This window comes from Gadus macrocephalus, chromosome 5, assembly GCF_031168955.1.
Source record: "Gadus macrocephalus chromosome 5, ASM3116895v1".
Lineage (NCBI taxonomy): Eukaryota > Metazoa > Chordata > Actinopteri > Gadiformes > Gadidae > Gadus > Gadus macrocephalus.
Window position 1 is genome coordinate 8,223,532 of NC_082386.1, and position 5,973 is coordinate 8,229,504.

At 40.9% G+C, this 5,973-nt stretch overlaps 2 long non-coding RNA genes across 3 annotated transcripts; one reads left to right on the top strand and one right to left on the bottom strand.

The window, feature by feature from the left end:
• Window positions 1–522: 522 nt before the first annotated feature.
• On the top strand, window positions 523–2,507 carry LOC132457705 (uncharacterized). Its single transcript, XR_009525750.1, has 2 exons — window positions 523–891; window positions 2,409–2,507. It is a non-coding gene; the product is annotated as an uncharacterized LOC132457705 (long non-coding RNA).
• LOC132457706 (uncharacterized) lies at window positions 2,017–4,038 on the bottom strand. 2 transcript variants are annotated; one of them, XR_009525751.1, is made up of 3 exons: window positions 2,823–3,006; window positions 2,369–2,767; window positions 2,017–2,214 (listed from the first exon to the last, which is right to left on the bottom strand). It is a non-coding gene; the product is annotated as an uncharacterized LOC132457706 (long non-coding RNA). The 2 variants fall into 2 exon arrangements; XR_009525752.1 differs by lacking the exon at window positions 2,017–2,214 and having other exon boundaries at window positions 2,328–2,767; window positions 2,823–4,038.
• Between the last annotated feature and the right edge of the window lie 1,935 nt (window positions 4,039–5,973).

The window sequence follows — 5,973 nt, forward strand, 5'->3', positions numbered from 1 at the left end:
CAATAAAAAAAAAAGTGTCACCCCGTATGTTTCATTTGATAAATACGACAGTGTTACCCCTTATATTTTATTTGACAAAGACAACAGTGTGACCACTTATGTTTTTTTCATGACGACCGATAAAAAACAACAATGTTACCCCTTATGTTTTTTTTCCATGATGACTGATAGAAAAAAAAACAGTGTTACCCCTTATATTTTATTTGACAAAGGCAACAGTGTTACCCCTTATATTTTATTTGACAAAGTCAACAGTGTTACCCCTTATATTTTATTTGACAAAGACAACAGTGTGACCACTTATGTTTTTTTTCATGACGACCGATAAAAAACGACAGTGTTACCCCTTATTTTTTTTTCATGACGACCAATAAAAAACAACAGTGATACCCCCTATGTTTTTATTCATGACGACCAATAAAAAACAACAGTGTCACCCCGTATGTTTCATTTGATAAACACGACAGTGTTACCCCTTATATTTTATTTGACAAAGACAACAGTGTGACCACTTAGGTTTTTTTTCATGACGACCGATAAAAAACGACAGTGTTACCCCTTGAGTTTATTTTCATGACGACCAATCAAAAACAACAGTGTTACCCCTTATGGTTTTTTTCATGACGACCAAAGATAAATGACAGTGTCACCCCTCATGGTTCATTTGATAAAAACGACAGTGTTACCCCTTATGTTTTTTTCATGACGACCGATAAAAAACAACAGTGTTACCCATTATGTTTCATTTGATAAAAACGACAGCGTTACCCCTCATGTTTCATTTGATTAAAACGACAGTGTTACCCCTTGTGTTTTTTTCATGACGACGAAAGAAAAACCACAGTGTTACCCCCTATGTTTTTTTTCATGACGACCAATAAAAAAAAAAGTGTCACCCCGTATGTTTCATTTGATAAATACGACAGTGTTACCCCTTATATTTTATTTGACAAAGACAACAGTGTGACCACTTATGTTTTTTTCATGACGACCGATAAAAAACAACAATGTTACCCCTTATTTATTTTTTCATGACGACCAATAATAAACGACAGTGTTGCCCCTTATGTTTTTTTTCTTGACGTGTGTGCGCGTGTGCGTGTGTGTGTGTGTGTGTGTGCGTGTGTGTGTTTCTATTCTATTCTATACATTGTTACCCTTTACGTTTCATTTGATAAAAACGACAGTGTTACCCCTTATGTTTTTTTTCCATGATGACTGATAGAAAAAAAAACAGTGTTACCCCTTATATTTTATTTGACAAAGGCAACAGTGTTACCCCTTATATTTTATTTGACAAAGTCAACAGTGTTACCCCTTATATTTTATTTGACAAAGACAACAGTGTGACCACTTATGTTTTTTTTCATGACGACCGATAAAAAACGACAGTGTTACCCCTTATTTTTTTTTCATGACGACCAATAAAAAACAACAGTGATACCCCCTATGTTTTTTTTCATGACGACCAATAAAAAACAACAGTGTCACCCCGTATGTTTCATTTGATAAACACGACAGTGTTACCCCTTATATTTTATTTGACAAAGACAACAGTGTGACCACTTATGTTTTTTTTCATGACGACCGATAAAAAACGACAGTGTTACCCCTTGTGTTTTTTTTCATGACGACCAATACAAAACAACAGCGTTACCCCTTATGTTTTTTTTCACGACGACTGATAAAAAACAACAGTGTAACCCCTTATGTTTTTTTTCATGACGACCGATAAAAAACGACAGTGTCACCCCTCATGTTTCATTTGATAAAAACGACAGTGTTACTCCCTATGTTTTATTCGATACAATTCGACAGTGTTGCCCCTTATGGATTTTTCATGACGACAGATAAAAAACGACAGTGTTACCCTTTACGTTTCATTTGATAAAAACGACAGTGTTACCCCTCATGTTTAATTTGATTAAAACGACGGTGTTACACCTTGTGTTTTTTTTCATGACGACCAAAGAAAAACAACAGTGTTACCCCTTATGTTTTTCTTCATGACGACCAATCAAAAACAACAGTGTTACCCCTTATGTTTTTCTTCATGACGACCAATCAAAAACAACAGTGTTACCCCTTATGTTTTTTTTCTTGACGACCAAAGAAAAATGACAGTGTCACCCCTCATGTTTCATTTGATAAAAACGACAGTGTTACCCCTTTTGCTTTTTTCATGACGACCGATAAAAAACGACAGTGTTACCCCTTATGTTTCATATGATAAAAACGACAGTGTTGCCCCTCATGTTTAATTTGATTAAAACGACGGTGTTACACCTTGTGTTTTTTTTCATGACGACCAAAGAAAAACAACAGTGTTACCCCCTATGTTTTATTTGATAAATATCGACAGTGTTACCCCTTTTGTATTTTTCATGACGACCAATAAAAAACAACAGTGTCATAGATCGCTAACTAGCAGAGAGTTGTAAGCACTTTCCACCCTTTTCAGTGGAGGAATTGGACTCCCCAAGCAATGTTATACTTAAAAGGAGCAAGTAAGTTACATATTAATTTAGTCTTTCGGCCTGTAGCATAAACAAAATGAAGCAACTGTCCCATATTTCTAACTGCATTTGAAGTAGACATTGAGACTCACAAAAAATGGACGCTATAGGACAGTGATCATGATTTGTCTCAATATCAGAATAACAACAATGGGTCAAATAGCAATGGCTGGTGGAATGGCCATGAAGTATGTCTGTATATGCAGTGTAAGCTTGTCCAGGCCCTGCAAGTCAGTATGTAGGCTATGAATCTGAATGAAAAGTAGGTATATAGGTAGTGGCCATCCCCAAAATGCACCAGAATACAGGAAATCAAATCTATTAAATGAACCTCAGACCCCCTGTCTGTTACTGTGCCCCACCAACATGTTTGATCGCCAGCCGCCACTGAGAATGACCAATGGAAATAATTCTCTGCACAATTTTAATTGTGTTTAAATATGCTACAGTGGTTATTTGTTTAGCGAATTCATGTTAAACAATGAGGGTTTTGATTGACCCGACCCGGGTCGGGTCGGGCCTTTGATCGAGCGTTTGTGTCTTTTTTGTTTTTGTTATTATTGCTTTATTGGCCTAATCTGAGGAGAAATCTATGCCATAAACATACATTTTATAGGCCTTTATTACACTGGTCTTCTCAATGCCATGGAACGCTCCGTTCACTTGCATGGGTAGTAGTCCGGTAACTTGTCAACCCCAGCGTCTTCGGTTGCTAAGCGACGTCAACGTCTTATAGCAGACTATTTCACTGCTGATCAACACTACGAATGCTGGTAACGAATAAATTATGAAAAGACACACCATGTGAAGTTATTTTCCAAATAAGATTTGAAAAGCTTTGGAAGTTTATTTACAACACTATTTACATGGTTTCGGAGTAGTACACTTTGACATTTTAATACAGTTCAGCGAGAAAGGCGACGAATAATAAGAAGGGGGTGTTCCAGTCTGCGTAAACGGGAACTCTCACCACACGAGAACGCCCATTTGTGTCTGCGTGGGATGATATTGCAACGTTCTACATCAGCAGCCACCTTTGTTGTCGTTGAAAAGGCCTCTACGGCGCTCCTCGGCGCCGTCATTGTATTTATCCCGCCTCATATCAGAAGAATGGTCGTCAGCCGTAACGGGCAGAATTATATTTGCATGGGAGTGGACCCAGACCTTATTTGCAGAGCAAATTAAACATGAGGTTGCGTGATTCGTCTGGTTTCCAGGCTAACATTGCAATGTCTCAAAGATAAACATAACTTGGTGGATGTGTATTTGTGTCGTTATCACTTTTGGCAATCGGCTTGTAAAATGGTTAAACCCCCTATCATGGCCGGATAAGCGTACTATACTTCTACCAACAGAGGAGGGACTTATATGGCAGAACATCTAGCCATGTCGAGTCACCGTTGCTTGACACAGGCCCGGTGTCAGTTCTCCGTTTGTGGTTGTGTTGCTGCTGTGGCACAGCAGGATGACAATGTACCCCATCCTTGGAACAGAGCTTCCAATACCAGGAATAGTTTAGCTTAAAGATCACCAAAACACTTTGTTCTAAAGGGAGTTGTTTAAAAGGCAAATGTGGTATTTTTTTCTGGCTTGCTATTGGACTGAAGCCTCTCTATATTTTTCCTGTGTGAATTGCAAATTCTGCCTATGGTTTCCAGTGTTGTACACTAACCACAGTTCAGTCCAATGACAGCACAAATGTTCAGCTCTTTTCCGAACGCTGCCTGACAGGCAAAATACCACCCATTGCATCCCAACCAAGTTACTACTCATGAACAAATTACAAGGATATATTATGAAGAAGGTGGTAAGTCTGAGGGGGCAAATTTGAAATTCAGCATCATCCAGTTGGCATTTGATGAATGTCTTATTGTATCGTCAGCATTTTGGAAAATCACCATGTGTGACATCATCTTGGTTAAGGGAAAATAAAAGACACCATAGAGAGGTTTCCATGGAATAACTTTGCAGGCAGTCATATGCAAGCCCTGTCTGTCTGTGGGATGGGTATTTATACCGTAAACAGTAGTCCACTGTTTCAGATAAGATCATGAAACATAATCGTCAAGAGGATTCACTCTGCCGTGGTTCACCCCTCTGCGGTTTTGTCTCTGTGACATCCAGGCTGGTTCTCTAAACAAAGATAAACAGAGACAAACAGACGGCCGTGAGTTCAAAATGTTGTGTGTGCGTGTGTGTGTGTGTATGTGTACAAATCCTACAGAGAGGGTCTGAATGAGACAAAAACATCATAACGGATGTTTTTTGTATGCTTCTGGAAACCTACACAAAGAAATCGAAAGGTCAGAGGTCAAATGACTGTGTGTATTTGTTGTCTACCAAGGGTTTTCTCAGATTACACTTGTAAACGTGTGTAACACTGGGAGTTTACTTTAGAGTGAAACCATGGCTGATAGGACCGCGGGGGAGGGGACGGGGAGTGAGGGGGGGGGGGGTGAGTCGACCGCACGCCGAGCGATGACTCAAATCAGATCCAACGACCCTCGACCCCTGGGAGCACTTTTAGAAGGAAGTTAGCAAACACCACACATAGACACAAGCACACACACACGCACATACACACACACACACACACACAAACACTTACACACGCATGCACACGAAGACAAACTCACACACACACATACACAGACAAAGATATACACACCCACGCACACACACACAAACACACAACCACACACACACACACACCGCACTTACACATACACGCTCACACACACACACACAGCCCCACACATACATGCACACACACACGCACACACGCATATGGCGGGGTCCGGTGAGAGATGACTGTCTCCCCATCAAACAGCTCACTGCAGCAGGCGGTGGTGACCTTGCAGACCCCAGGGTGGGGTGGGAGTCGGAACGCTGAGACCCTCCGTGACTCAGCTCCCTGCGGAGACTCTCTGAGGGCCGTCTGAGAATGTGCGAGGGGGAAGCCCTGCCGGGCCGGAACAGGAGGGGGCGTGTGTGTGTGTGGGGGGGGGGGGGTGTAGAGGGGGGGGGGGGGGGTGTAGGGGGGGGGGGGGGGGGTTGTAGTGGTGACAGCTCATGTTTAAGCATGTGTCAGGCTTCTGCTCACTTCCTTGAATGTACTGACGTGGTAATTCATTCTGCAGAGAGAAAATCTGTTGTCAGGGGGCTCTCCAGACTGCAATCACATAGAGGCTACAGTTTTCAGATCAGGCAGATACTGGAAACTCTTGATTTAACACTTATTATATTCCAACGTCATAGTAATTTGATCATTAATTAATCCTTTCATTCCTCATTAACAACTACTCTTAAGAATCACTCCAACTCATTGATGAATGGCGCATTTCCTCTTTTGTCCCTCAAACATTGTTTGAGAAATGTATCGAACAAAATAAACAATGTGCCTTACACAACTCCCACGTCCCAAACTAGAGTCCAAAAACGACCAAAGTTCATCTGA